Consider the following 15,964-nt stretch of genomic DNA (forward strand, 5'->3'; position numbering starts at 1 on the left):
TGAACTTATGATAGAGATTTGCGAATATATTTAAAATATTTGAAATAATTGTTACTTGCGTATAGTATTTTTCTGTATAAAAATAATATCATCACTCTGCGTAAGTGTCTTTGAGAATCTTTAAAAAGTCTCTTTTTTTTTGGAATGAATCATATACGAGGATTTTCAGGCGAGATATGATAAATCCATGTATCTATTCATTAAAAATATTGTTTAACGACATTTTCTAATGAATGGCTCATATTTATAAAGAGAGTCGTGGTTCTATTCATTCATTCAATTATCATGCACCATCATTGCGTTATCTGTTGTACGTACTGCTCAGATAATCTTTTTATTGGGATAATTTTGAATAAATACTTGTAACTAATACATAATCAATTGTAACAAAAACTTGCTAAGAGAACGTACACGAATTATTTGCTAAAAAATTCGTTATTTCCATTTACGTCATACTTCTGTGAAATTTTTCCTTCTAAGAAATATATATAGTGTGTGTGTATTTTATTTATATTTAAAACTATATCGGTAACATAATTTATTTTAATTTATTTGTCTGTTCTGTCCAGTCATTAGGAAAATATCAGAATAATATTAATGACATATAATTTCACCAAGTGTTAACCGATGAAATTATAAATAATTTATAAATAATTATTATTGTAAATAATTATAAATATTATAAATAGTAAATTCACTTACTTTTATAACTTTTACTTCGTATAAAAAATTGTAACAGGCCCTCTGGATCAAAAATCACGAGAAAACATTTCAATTTTTAGTTATGTTTTCATTGAAGCTTAACTCACAAACAACATGTAAAATTTATAAGAATATATCGGTAAACTTTATAGTATAAAATTAAATCAGTAATGACATTTAGGTAGTTTTTAAATTTTTTTTTGGCTATCTTAAAGATCCAAAATAACAAAAAAGTATAGATTTAAACTTTAAATTCCGTCTTTATTGAAACGCAATTTGCATAGGTCATTTGAATAACAAAATAAACATAAATATTTATAAATCACAGTTTTACACAATACAAAATTTACTTGAATATGATATTTAAGCTGTCTGCCAATATTTCTTTTCAAATCTTTGTTAAACCAAAATTATAAGAAAGTAGATGGAGACATAAGATGTTCGTTGTATGGAATTTTCTTTCTTTGCATGATAATTGGTCATTGCAAGTTAGAATTGTGCTATCACACGCATATATATATATATATATATAGTATAAATATACACACATACACACACACACACACACACACACACACACCATGTACAATGTCCGCAGTCTAGATTTGCTTCTCTAGCATACGAACTCTACAGTCAGATTCTTCAAGATTTCTCACGAATGTGCACTTTGAATGCGTGCATGTGTATGGTGTGTGTGTGTGTGTGTGTGTGTGTGTGTGTGTGTGTGATTCGAGCGATTGCACACAGAAGACTACGCCTCTCTCTCTACCTGCACATGCCGAATTGCAGGACATTAAACCTCGACTGAAGTAGATTCGCGCTCGAACGAGTGCGGCAAATCGAAGACCATATTTGCATATGTGCGTATGAGTAAGAAGAAGGAAAGATTCTCTTAACGGCAATAATAATCTCACATTAACTCGTGATATGTTTACAATGTAACTTGCTTGCACAATGAATGTCCCAGTGCTATTTTTCTCACAATTTTTCTCTTCAAACCGGTACTGTGGCAACGAAATGGTATCAGCGTATCAGGAGTTTCGTCACGAACAATCGATTTAGATTTATGCGCCCGTAATAACTGGGAATGAGATACGAAATGCAAAGAAAAATATACGTTACGTGTTTTGTTTGGATAATTATATTAATTAATATATATGAATATAATTAAACTATATATATATGAACTTTACATAATTATTAATATGTATATTTGGTAATTAATACTACAAGAGAGCCCCGATGATCTTGATTTTAGATTGTCATAGATTGTCAAGGTATGGCCCTGAGTGACCTTGAGGCAGTTTTAATTGTCGGCCGTTTCTCACTTAAAAAATTGTTAACAAAATAAGTTTTACAAATGAATTTAATTTCGTAATGCGCGAGATCCATCTCACCTCCCTCCCTGCTCAGGTGCTTATAACTTTCCACGCTAAATGAAGTCCACCCCCCTCCCCCTTCTCTTCTCCGGATTGGACCACTTCATATATGTGGAAAGTCAACTCTAGACAGAGGGATGGGGAGGAGATAGGCTAAACCTCTCTTAATGTGGAAAGTTGGATGTTTTTAAGCAGAGGAGAGGATGGACCTCATTTTGTGTGGAAAATCATATAGACACATGATACTAAAATTGCACTTTAACTCCAAATATCTCAAAAATTATAAAAAACCGACACTTAATTAAAGCAAAGTCACTCAGGATTAATGACTGATAACATATCAAAATTAAAGTCATCAGGTCTGGATCCCTTGCAGTAAACAATTACCATATGTTTTAATTTTGCTCCTCGATAAAAGTTTTTCACATATAATTACATTTAAATGTTTATGTGCAATTATACAAAACTATACTATAACTATACTATAAGTATATATGAAATATGTCCATAAAATAATATATAAAATAATACATAATTATACATATACATATAATTATACACATAATTACATATATTGTATCACTATAAGAAACATGAACAATCTAAAAAAGTTTCATTGCTAAAATATTATTGATTTGCATCACATTTCAAAATACACTTGATAAAATAATGATCAAAACATTTTCAGAGGCTTATAAAACACATTTAAAAAGAGCTTCGGAACCTCTAAGAGAGTTGGTTCCCCGATTTGCATACCTTCTTATAGGATCCCTAGGCGCTTTCTTCTTACGAGAAGCATGTCCATCTCGTGGCAGAGTCGTATACTTATCTTTTATATGTAATGATATGTAATATGTAATTATATGTAACATGCTATGTGGATAGGTGTCTTTTATAGAATTATATAAAGTTATATATATATTATATATATATATATATATATATATATATAACTATAACAGATTATTTATAATTGTATATGAAAATATATGAATCATAATGCATATTTATATATAAATACACATAATGAGTCATTTATGTATATTTATATATAAAAGTTAGACAGCATTGTATAAATTTATATATAATTATACATATAATGAATTGTCTCTAATTATAGTATATATTTTTATATAATTTTGAACAGCTGTATATAATTATATATGAAAAATTTTTTACTGAGTCGTATTTTGGGCTTTCACTTTATCTGGTATATTAAATATATACATATATGTAACTATTAAATAGTTAAACCATTTAATAGTTCGACTACTATGTAACACTTTAAATTTAATACTATTATTATTATATAAAAAATTTTACTCCATTGTTTTACTTCAGGAGGTCAATTTCTTCAGTCGACTCTGATCTATTCGAGACTAAGTGAGAATAAAGCGAAACATAAGATAGGAGGAGAAAGATTGATACAAAGAGGAATATTTTTTAAAAAGTAGTTTCGCATTTAAGGAATGCTACAAAACGCCTATAGAAGTCTTCCTTTTAGAAATCTCAATTTAATAGGGTATTGAAGAAGTTGAAATTATGCGAGATCATACGTGAAATTTCTTTCTGATGAGAATATGAAACTCCCGACAATTAATTTGTAGCACGTAATCGAATTAGCGTTACAAAGTGGCACAGAAACGAAGGAAGGTCAATGGCTTTGGAAAGTCACACGAAAATCGTGCGGGGACAAATATAACATCATCTAGGTAATCCGAAGGAAAAATCTGTCGTATATGAACATAGCGTGTTCTTATAGAGGGGATCTATTCAACAGATTTTCATTCATATTTTTTAATAGGTCTTTAAAATATTAATCAAAGTCTGGAATTTTATTCTTATACCTATTACGTCATATGTTCGGAGAAAAATTATTATATTTATATGATGAATGGTTTGAAGGATAAGTTTTTTTTCTAAAAATTTAACATTTTAAACTTCAACTCCTTGCCGCACCGAAAAGTCGCTTCCTAAGCGAGTCAGTTAATGTCAGTGATTGTTTGATGCGCATTTATAAAGAACGGCCATTTTCCATAATCGTTACAGCTAATGACAAATGACAATTAATAGTCACCGAGTACTTATTTTACGTTTTCGTAATTACATGTTTTTGATTTTACTTCCGTGCGATGTATGAATCGAGATGTGAACTGTGAAGAATGAAATTGAAGGGTTCCCACAAAAATAAAATTAATCCTTTCTTTAAAATCTGAATTATGACATTAAATTGTTCTCTATCAATAGCATTACATTTTGTTCTGACAAAAAATAAACAGAAAACAGGATTTATAAGAATTTAATATTTGCAAAGAATGTTTTTGTTAAAAACAGTTTGTAAAATTTTATAAATAAAAAGTAAACAATTATTGCTTTACACTTTAAATAGTATTTCATTCTTTACTTTTATCATTATTAATGTTATGAAGAAAGATAAATGTAAAATATTATGAGATAAATAGGTAAATTTTCCGCTAATAAATCTAGAGGTTTCATTTATCTTTTTTAATAGGTCTTGAAAATATTAATCAAAAAAAGTCTGAAACTTTATTCTTATTCTTATCATTTATTCGGAGAAAAATTATTATATTTTTATTACTAGTTTTTGTGAAAAATTCTTCAATTAATATTTTCAATTAATTTTTATTTCTCTGAATAATATTACATTAAAATTAAAAGGAAGGGGTTTAAGATGATGTTTGTTACACTTATGGTATAACTAAATAAATCCGGAATGTATCTTTTCGTTGTTTATTCGCATTGCTACTTCGAGGTTAATCTCAGGTCGTTCACGTTGATTTCTGTCGGCGGAAAGTATTCAAAAGAAAAATAACGTTTGTGTTCACTGACGTGTAACGAGCCAGACGTTCGTGCATTAGCACGCTAAGCGTTAATTACTTTAAACGGTTCGCTAATCCCTGTGTATCACAATCGGCTCGTAGAGATTATACCTCGCGTGTCGATGTACCCTTAACCGCTCGTTGCTCATTAAACGCACAATTTCGTGAAATTTTGCATATCTGCGTTCTCGATACTTAATTAAACTATTTATAAATTTTCTACGATATCTAAGCAGAATAAATAATTTGATGTTATTAATTTTATCGTTCTTGTTAACTCTGCTAGAAAGAAATTCTATGATTTCGAAAGAATTCTTTTAGAAATAAATTCAGTTTAGCATTCATTTATGATGCTTACGTGTTTTAACAAATAAAACCTACACATATTTCAAGTACGATTTTATCTGCTTGACTTATTAATTTTATTATTTCTGCTAAAAAAAAAAGTTCTATTTCTTTTAGAGATAGATTTAGTTTTGGCTATCTCTTTATGATGCTTACACATTTTAACGAATAAAAAATATAAGGAAATAACAGATGCAACATATGTAATCGGCTATAAAATGCAGTTAATGGATGTTTATTTTATATCGCACAGCATTTTTTCTTCCACTTACAGTAAAGTCTCCATAACAGTAACCTCTTTTGTAGAGCGATAAGAACGAAGGATTAAAATTATAGAATACTCTCACCGCATCACGAGTCTGCCCAATCGCCGTGTACTTGGAACGAACGCAGTTGTGCACATTAAGCTGTCAAACTATTATAGCATGAAAGTGACTGTGTATGCATTATATTTATATGTATATTACCTAGCGAGCTGCCCATTATAATATGAAAGGGATATTATATTAGAGTCTCTATGAAAATACGTGGAGAAATAACTAGATCGGAATTAAGCCAAAAAAATAACTCTACTTGAAAAGTAAACGCAAAAATAAACGATTTTTTTTGTTATTCAATATAGAAGCAATCCAAGATGAAAAGTTACATATATAAAGACTATCTTTTAGGCGAAGATTTTTTCAACTCATCTTATTCGTATATTAACATACAATTCTTGATGGAAAAATATTGCTTTATCATTTTTAACTATACACATATTAATTATAATTATATAAAAATATGCATATATGTGTATCTACGCAATAGTTATGAAGGACACAACATCAATTGTAATTATTTACAAGGAGTCACAGAAAAAATGCACATCCTTTTATTGGCAGATTCTGTGAAACATTCTAAAAGTCTTATATGAAAAAGTCAAGGCTATAATACTTTTTAAATTATAAAGTTTGTCAATTGTAGCATCTGAAATTTGTGCGCTCAAATTCACGGTATATCGCACACGTGATTACAATGATCGTACGTTGACTCGCTTTTAAATAAATGTAGAAAAACTTTACATAATCATTATAACATTCTTATTTTAAAGTTAACATATAATACCATTAACGTTTCAAAGTAGAAAAAATATGTTGGCATTTTGCAGTAAGCACATCAATTATGTTAATATTTAAAAGCGAGTTGATGTAAGAAGACACTATTGTAATCACTCACGGAATGTGTCATGCTTGAGCGTACGAATTTCAGATGCTACAATTGACGAAATTTATCGTTTATAATTTGAAAAGTATTATAGCCTCGACATTTTCATGTAAGATTTTTCGTCTCAGAATGTTCCATAGAATCTGCCAGTGAAAGGATGTAGATTCTTTCTGGAGCAGCTTGTATATAAGAACACACATAAACATATATTTTTATAAAGAAAATATTATTTTTAATTGATTCGAGATTTTATGAAAGAAAAAAGATGGTAAATGTAACTTACAAATAATTTGGATATTCCGTGTATTTTTTTTTAAGTTTATTGAACTTTTGGATAGTTTTGTATAATTTTCATCAATACATGATCTAATTCATCTAACGAACGGAAAAAATGAAAAGCAGAGGCCTCGAAAGATTTCTCTTCATCAGAATATCAATCGAGCATTCGTCTGCCATGGCCTTGTACTACGTACTACGAGCGCAATATACACTCTGGTGGCTGAATGACACTGGGCTGTCGGTGATATATGTGTCGCATAGCGTTCGTTGATCTGATTGTGAGTGATCCAATTAGTGATCCAGGCCGCGCTGTACCAATTTCTTCGGACGTTCCTTTGATCGACTTTTATAACTTGTAACTAATCTTATGCCTCTTTATATCTATTCGATTGTTATTAGAGAACGACACTTGAAGAATGTAAAAGAGTATTTAGAAATATTTTTTTACACGTTGAAAAATTGAAGTTTTTTATTTTTTCTCCGCATTTCATGTTTTTTTCTTTTAGTATATATAAACATGCAATCTTATAAGTATATATGTTACATAACAAATATCATATATACATATATATATATGCACATTAAATATATATACATATGTCATATTTTTTATATTATATAATTTTAATATATACATTTCACAATTATATTTTTAACTTATTATATATGATTGTATAACAGAAATAATATAGCATATTTAAATTAAGCAATATATAACAATAATTGTGCAATAAAATAAAACATATAATTTATTTACATGTATATAATATGTATTATTTATTAATAATACATTTCAATAATACTTTTGGATGTATAAAATACAATAATCAAATTGGATATTAGAATTCAACCAATCAGATTGAAACAGAATAAAATTAAATTTTTTCTATTAGTTAAATCGACTTCTAATTTCTAATCACTAACCAATTCTAATCTTCAATTCTCAATCTTCAAATAGTTTGATACAGACTTTAAATCTAACGCAAGAAATTACAAAGAAAATAATAGGTATTTTAATGCGATAGAAAGTACCTACTTATCGAATTCCGTGATGTTAGCATTGCAATAGCTTTTGCTCATCTAGCATGTGGAGCAAACATAAAGTGATTTTTTTCTTACGCAACAAGACCTCGAGATATCGATTGAGCCCACTAAGAATCTAATCAGTTGTCCAGCCATTATTACGATACGATAAACATTCTTCTCTGGACTAGTTACTTCGCGTATACGTGCATGTACACACGGTCGATCTCCGCGCATACACTTAGTACCAAGCACGCGGCCGTGTGCCTTGATTTAGTCTCAATAAATAATTGCATTCATAATAACGCGGGAATGCGGTGGCCTTTTGCGATGATTTAATCATCGAGCTGGCCTCATCCGCCTCGACGGGTGCAGGCAAACTTCGTTACGCTGATCGATAAAGTAAAAACTGCATTATCTTTTGCTTAAACGACTTGCGAGCGCGTACGATACTTGAGGTCAATATAAACTACATATTTTGTACCGCCTGATACGGACTAAGGTCGGCATGTGAAGTATTGGGTCATCTAAAAAGTATCTGCGATTTTTTGTCACTAGATGGTGTTGATGGTCAACACCATCTAGTGACAAAAAACCGCGAATACTTTTTAGATGACCCAATACTTTTAATCTCTCCGATGGGTCTTCTCACTCCCCCGACCTCTCGACGTACACGACCCGTCGCGTCGTATGCACAACGTTGCATCGTGCAACGTGTCGATGCAGCGGTACTCGCGGCTGACTATTGCACCGTCTGGTACGGATGACACCGCTGAAAGAGCATCCGCCTCTCACGCGAGCGCCAAGGTGAACGCCGCGCTGCGTGCCGATGCCATAGGACGAGCGTACTTGATACATTACTTAACAATGTATTATATCATTATGTGTTAAAGCCTATTACATACCTGTGGTTGTAGCAAGGCAGATTATGTTTGAGTGACCGATAGTAATAATCTAATGAATATGCACTCGTTTTTGGACGATCTTTTATATCGTTACACGATAATGTATTTATATTTGGCAGCTAATACCGTCAATTCATGATTGTCGTATGCACATGTTATTGTATTGTACATATTATAAGTTAAAATGATTATTTAATGGAATTAATAGCTTATTAATTGTTAAATTATATTTATTTAAATAGTGTAGTGATGAGATAATTAATAAGATATAATAAAATAGGCTAAGACAGCTAAAGAATACGCATCTTTTCTTTTATGCTGTATATTGAAAAATAAATTTATTTTTTTGTAGAAGATTAATTTTATTAAAAAGATAAAAAGACAGCGCATTTTCGGTCTTCTCAAGAATATGCAGTATAAGTGTCGCTTATTGTAAAAATAATGTTGATGAAGATATAAGAAGCAATGATTCTTGATTAAATATGAATCTTTATAAATACCTGAAGTATTTTTTACATGCAGAAATATATGTAAGTTTTCGATCAATAATCGATCCTAACGTATAGTATGATAAGTATGGACTGGCAATTACCTATAGTTTTTACAAAGAAATAATATTCGAAGGTGGTTGGAGAGAGAAATATACTTTTCAGATATTCCTTTTTCTTAAAATGTCTAGAAATGTACATTGTTAAAAATTTCACGAAATTTAATATACTTTTAAGTTACACAATTTGAATTTAATTTCATTGCATTAAATTTAATGTATTTATAATTGAAAAGTATATATATATTTGTGTACATGAAATTTAATGCGTTTTCATGAAACTTTATCAAATTTAATGTACTTTTCATGTCAAATTAATGTACATAAAATTTAATAAAATTTAATGTACACGTTTATTACATTTAAATAACTATTGTAACTTAGTTTTCAGTTAAATTCATTATTTTTAATTTCGTTAATTTATAATTTACAACGAGCTTTATTTATTATATGTAAAAAAAACATTTCTAACAGTGTACATTGCGCATATCAATTGAACATACGGCGCGTTAAAATTGTATTAGAATTAAAATTAAAAAAAAATTTTTGACAATATACATTGTAGCAAAGCACGAAATAATATTCTTTTTGAAAATGTAAAATGCGGATAATTAAAAAATATACAAAATGAATTTTTGTATAAGAAGAGATAATCTCACAATGAAACATATCCAATGTCATAGTATGTCAAGCATACTTCCGGACACTTTTATAAATTAAGAGAAGTGTATACATGATCTTGCTTGTATTGCCAGTTTTTATTTACAAGGTCTATGGTTTGGAAGCACTTTTAGAAGATCAAAACGGTGTCAATACTTCCAAAGTAAAACGCTGAAATTTATCTATTTTAACTATTTAGCATATATACATACATTAATTATTGTAAGTTTTTAGTCATATTTCGAAGGAAATACTTAAAGAATTTTAATAAATGTTTTATCATTTTGTGCTTCAAGAGAAAATAAGTTTTCATGATTTAAATGAAATACATATTGTCATATTTATTACTACTTCTTTAAAGAGTGACTAAAATAATAATTAGCATTAAAAATTAATAAGTGGGATGCTTTTAATTTATATGATAGTAATTAAAAATATAATATGGACATTTTAATAAATAAAAAAATATAATTAAAATTCGATTTAATGCAGACATATAAAAAAAAGTTTACTTTATTTTATTTTAATATATATTGAAATTAAATATCTCGTAAACTATTAATTTTTTGATATCTCTATCTTAATATTTTTACATGTAGAATAGAGGAATCATGTTATGTAAGAAAAAGTCATATAATGTCATTTTAAAAAGTGGAAGTGATCTTTTCTTCTTTGAGGCCTCTATCTAGAAAAAACATAACGTAATCGAAATAAAATATATACTTCTTGCAACGTTCCATCTGACATATTTTTCCGTATCTTTTTCGAAATATTTGTCTGGATAAATTCAAATGGGGTATCCTGTGTAACGGTAATCATGTATAAATAAATCCATAATTAATTCATCACCTATATGCAAAAGAGTCAAGTTCTGTAATTTTAGAATCAAGGTTAGAATATAAAAGAGATGTATGTATTGATACGTTAATTGTTCAAGACATTTTTTATGTCTTATAAGATGATTAAATTTTTAACGTTAGTCTTAATGTAAATTTCAAACGGTTTTTCTTTTTTTTTTTTTACATTTTTAGACTTACATAAATTCCAATTAAAGAGATAATCAGCTTAGTATCTATTTTAACATTTATATAGTGTCGATATCTTACAACGAAATACGAGTTTTAACGAGAATCAACAAACTGATTTTTATGTTATTTTGAAAGTTACTGTAGATTAATATTTGTTTATTTTAGTTGATATTAACAAATTTATCGAGAATATTAAAATAACAATTATTCAATAATTTAATTTATATTTAATCTATATTTAAATTTAATAAATATTTATATTTAAATTAATTCTTTTGCTCCTTTGTATATGTTAAGCCCATGTCACACTGCGGAGACTGAAAAGAAGACTTGCGAATTAGAGATTAAAATTCAAATCAGATAATTTTAATTTAAATCCATTTCGTTCTGATTAGCTGAAATCTGATCTTCAATTTGCAATCATTTAAATTGCATAGTACGGTACAAGTTTTACGATTATAAGTTTTAATTATATTATTGCATTTTTTTTAAATAAATATTGTTCTCAATATTCTTAATAAATTTATGTATTAAAACTTTTTTTATTGAATAAAAAGGATCAAGCAAAAATCCCCTCCAAACTGTAAAAGTACGATACCTCTACTGAAATATGGATCTTCAATATATTAATAAATTCCACTTTTCGTTAATGTAATTAAATGGTTTAATTCAATGAATATATAAGAATATTTTTGCCTTTTGGTTGACATAAGTTGTATTTAAAATCATTTGTTTTTTCTTATTAGTTTTTTAATGCAATAGTAACATATTGATTTTATGTTGTTGTTCTTTTTATTTAAAATTTTTTCTATAAGAGTGTCAAATTTCTTTTTATGTATTAACATTTATCTGTTATGAAAATGATCAAAGAAAGTTGAGTAGTGTTTAAGAATATATACAAGTAGAAAAGCAAGTATTAAAAATATTTGAACGTTGTCTTTCCCAACAGGTGAATAGATTTGGAAGTCACGCGAATATCTCTGTATCTAATATGTCCTTTCTAAGTTTATGTAGTCGATTATCTAATTTGTGGTATGATCTATAATGAGTTACATAAGTATTAAAGCGAAAACAATTTGTTAAGATGGCAAAACGTTGTGGGATTTATATAGCTTTAAAAAATTTAATTAGGAAATAGTTCTTATTGTTTTATAATTAATATTAATTCAGCGTTTCAAAAGGCACGTTCTGTCTTTTCCCGAAAAGATGTTCGACAAAATTGAAATAGTAAGGCTAAAATATTTAAAGTACACAGAAACATATTTTAAGATTAGCGTGATAAAAAAAAAAGAAGAAAAAATGGTAACGTAGTTCGTAAATAATTTTTTTAAAATAAGGGAGATAAGGAGAAGAGGAGACTAAAAATTTAAATCGTGAAAAAACACCTACTTTGTCAAATTACAGATATGCATTATAAAATTTAATTTCTCATGTTTTCATTTTTCAACAAGATCCGCAAGTTGTTTTTTGAATGAATATCGAGCAAAGCAGAATAATAAATTGCGGAAAATGATTTTCAATATTGATTGCGTGAATACAGTAATGTTTTTCTGATTTCTCTTAGCGGATCTAACAACCCACAGACCGGATCTGTGCAATACGAAAATATCGCGAAAAAAATCTCGAGCACGCGTATATCACGGGCGACTATCCGTCTTCGATATTTGCATTCCTACTCCGCAATGTACATTCCCTCCTGACTGCCATCGGTGCTCTGCTCGTACCAGGCCGCACAGCCTGGCACGAACGCTGCACTTCCAAGACGGGGCCACTTCCTCTCCTCCGCTCTCCTCTCTAATGCCATCAGCGTCTCTCTTTCTCGCCCTCTCTCTCTCCTACTTTCATTGTCTCCCTCTCCGTAATCGGTAACCGCTCCTCTCTCGCAGCTTCTATCGCCTCCTCCTGTTTCTCTCTCTCTCTCTCTCTCTCTCTCTCTCTCTCTCTCTCTCCCTCCCCCTCTCTTTCTTTTTGGTAGCCTCTTCTCTTACGATGATGAGGCATCCACATACACAGACAATAACTTACTTACACACCTTAAGCTCTCACCTCCTCTGTGCTCTTCTCACTTTCCTTCGTGAATCTAGTAATCTATGATTTGTTTTTGAACGAATCGTCATGGAAAATGACCGATCGACATATATATATGTCTCTCAAATGTCGATTGTTTATTTACTGAAGCTGAGATATGGCATTTCAAAAATTGATTGTTCATTTCTGAGAAGTTTCAGAAACAGCGTTATTTCGTCACTTTCTCTATTAGTTTCAACAATCTATGCATTCTTTGCCGTAGTAAATGTTACATTGAAACAAATTATAAAATGTAAATTAATGAAATATAAAACGACTTATAATCACATTAATTTATTATATTCAATTTTTATTTATTTCTAATTCTTCTATTATCTCATTTTTATTTTTATTTTTACTTTATTGTTTTAATTATGTTTATATAACTTATTAATTACTGTGTTTGATCTACAATATGTTTACCTAATTTATATGTGCGGTTAAGGTATTTAAAATTGAATTTTGTTCGGTAAAATTACTGTTAATTTTTTTTTGTATTTAATGAATATGATACATATATTATCGTCTTTGTTTTTTAATCGATTGTTTAATCTTATATACGAATTTTTACATTGATAAACTTGTTATTTTATTGTTCATGAACATAATCTATAAATTAATGATTAACTATAAATAAATTGGCGAATATGATCCTTTTAAATCAATTATAAATTGACGAATGTGATAATAATTTTAAAATCTTAATGTTCTTACTTGTAAAAAAATTTAAAGCATATTTAATGTTTGCGTTGACGAATATCTGAAAGGGTATTTCGGATATAAGATCCGGAGATAAGATTTCATTCCGGAGATAAGATTTCATTCCACGCAATATTTTCTATTTTACATATATATCACACGCTTCATCTGAGCATGACCGATTTTTTTTAAACATTAATCATAACGTTGTCAACTAATTGCACAGCGGTCGCAGGATCGCTTTCTCGTCCAAGGACAATATATCAAGGATCCTCCCGCGATGGGAAAGTCTCCGTTAGCGGGCCTCGATTGCCATCACCGCACAATAAGTCCTTTTAAGAGAAGAGATCAATTTTCCTTTCATAACACGAAATAAACTTGGAAAATGCATGGACATAATCAAGAAAAACTTATTAAATAGGACAATTCAAATAGAATAATTAGAGATCATTCTTTTTTCATGTTAATGAACAGAAGGTCAAATTATAGTTACAGATTTTTTGGAATCCAGCTTTCGTGAATATTGAAAAATATTATCGATATTCTTATCCATGTTATAATTATTTATTTATCATAGTTATTTATTTATCATAGTTGAATCATAGCTATTATAATTGTATGTCATTATATACTCAGAGAAAAGACAAAGTGATAGCGACTATAAGGATGACAACTGTATAAGTTTTATACATTATAGAATTATACACACACATAGTTAAATTTTTTATTATTTTTTGCAATTATAAAATAATTTATTCAACTATATATAATATTTAATAAAACTGGATAAAATATTGTTGCAGCAATCTCTAAATGTTACAACAATATTGCAAAGTGTTACAGTAATATTTTATGAAATATTGCAACCTTTCAAAATAATATTGGTATAATATTTTGCTGTAAGGATATATATATTAATTTTACATAAAACATAATACTGTTACTCTATTTTTCTCTAAACATAGTTTAATTATTAAGTTTAATTATTTAATTATTAAGTTATTTTCTAGAAAAAATAACTATTTTTCAATAGACGGAAATTAACTTCGGAAATTTGTCACTTCATTTCGAACTATACACCATCTTGCTAAACACTATCGTTATAATATAACTTGATTCAGCTTCATAATATTTTAATATTAAACTGTAAAGTTTGGTATTAAAAATAAATTTGTTTTTCCTCTCACAATGATCTTCTTCACATTTCCATTATCGCTTAGGAGATGGTAATGCGTCACGTCACAGACAAACCGTATACTTAAGATAATTATAAAAATTATCATAAATCCGGGTTTCTCTTCAAACGATTGACATCTCGATAGAGGTCACGGGTTTATTATTATTGTCATTACTATTATTATTATTACTAATAATTCAAATGACGCATTATCACCATCGCAGTGTTGCGCGATGACGACAGTATTCAAATATCAATAGATTCGCATTTACATAACGACACTCGTGAAAAATTCTGCGTCGTATGCATATTTCTCCCATCGGTTGATGAACAAAAGTCACCCGCAATAACCGAGACAGGAGATGACTTATCGCACCTTTTCTTATCTTGCTTCGCGGATGCTGCGCAGCAAACTTTAAATGCTTTCCAAAGAATTGTTGTTTTACCTGCTTGGATACAAATAAGAATAAATTATTAATTTCCGCTTTACAAAATTATTTAGACATTATGTTTACGAGAAAACATAATGTACTACTTCAAATCACTTTAATTAATTATTTTCATGATTCAGTATAAATAACGAAAAGATTCATTTACATCTTATTTGCGATGCAGATATACATGCATTGTCTTGTAGAAGAAATATGTATATATTTTGCCAAAACTTGTTATGTTTTATGAAGCTATGAAGTCTATTGAAGAGTTGAATTTTGCAATTTTGCTCTTAAAAATGTTCTTATAAATAAAATGATCTATTCCTTACTTACAATGCAGATATGTTATATGTTTAATTGTTATATGTATAATTATGAGGAACTGTATTTTGTATCGTAGAAAGAATATAATATTTTGCTATGAGATCTTTTTGGCTTATGTTTTACAAAGCTGCGAAATTTCATCTTAAAGAACTGGATTTGAAATTAATAAATAAAAGATTTCTAGACAGAATATTTAGATAATATATAGATAAATATCTATTATATTAGTATTTATTTTTCGAAATGTTATGTAAATATTTTATATAAAATATTTTATATAAAACTATACTAAAGTTAAGTTTTATTACAATCAAAATTAAGTATATTGTTAGAAAAATTCTTTCAATTCTCA

General features: G+C 28.6%; 1 protein-coding gene and 1 long non-coding RNA gene across 2 annotated transcripts in view; one reads left to right on the top strand and one right to left on the bottom strand.

Moving 5' to 3' along the window:
- mgl (low-density lipoprotein receptor-related protein megalin) overlaps positions 1 to 15,964 on the top strand; it is a 70,084-nt gene that overhangs the window by 11,021 nt on the left and 43,099 nt on the right. The gene's annotated exons all lie outside the window — the stretch shown is intronic.
- LOC147907330 (uncharacterized) lies at positions 5,174 to 12,593 on the bottom strand. Its single transcript, XR_015547518.1, has 2 exons — positions 8,389 to 12,593; positions 5,174 to 8,258 (listed from the first exon to the last, which is right to left on the bottom strand). It is a non-coding gene; the product is annotated as an uncharacterized LOC147907330 (long non-coding RNA).

This window comes from Acromyrmex echinatior, chromosome 14, assembly GCF_024713525.1.
Source record: "Acromyrmex echinatior isolate Ae372 chromosome 14, ASM2471352v2, whole genome shotgun sequence".
Taxonomy (NCBI): Eukaryota; Metazoa; Arthropoda; class Insecta; order Hymenoptera; family Formicidae; genus Acromyrmex; species Acromyrmex echinatior.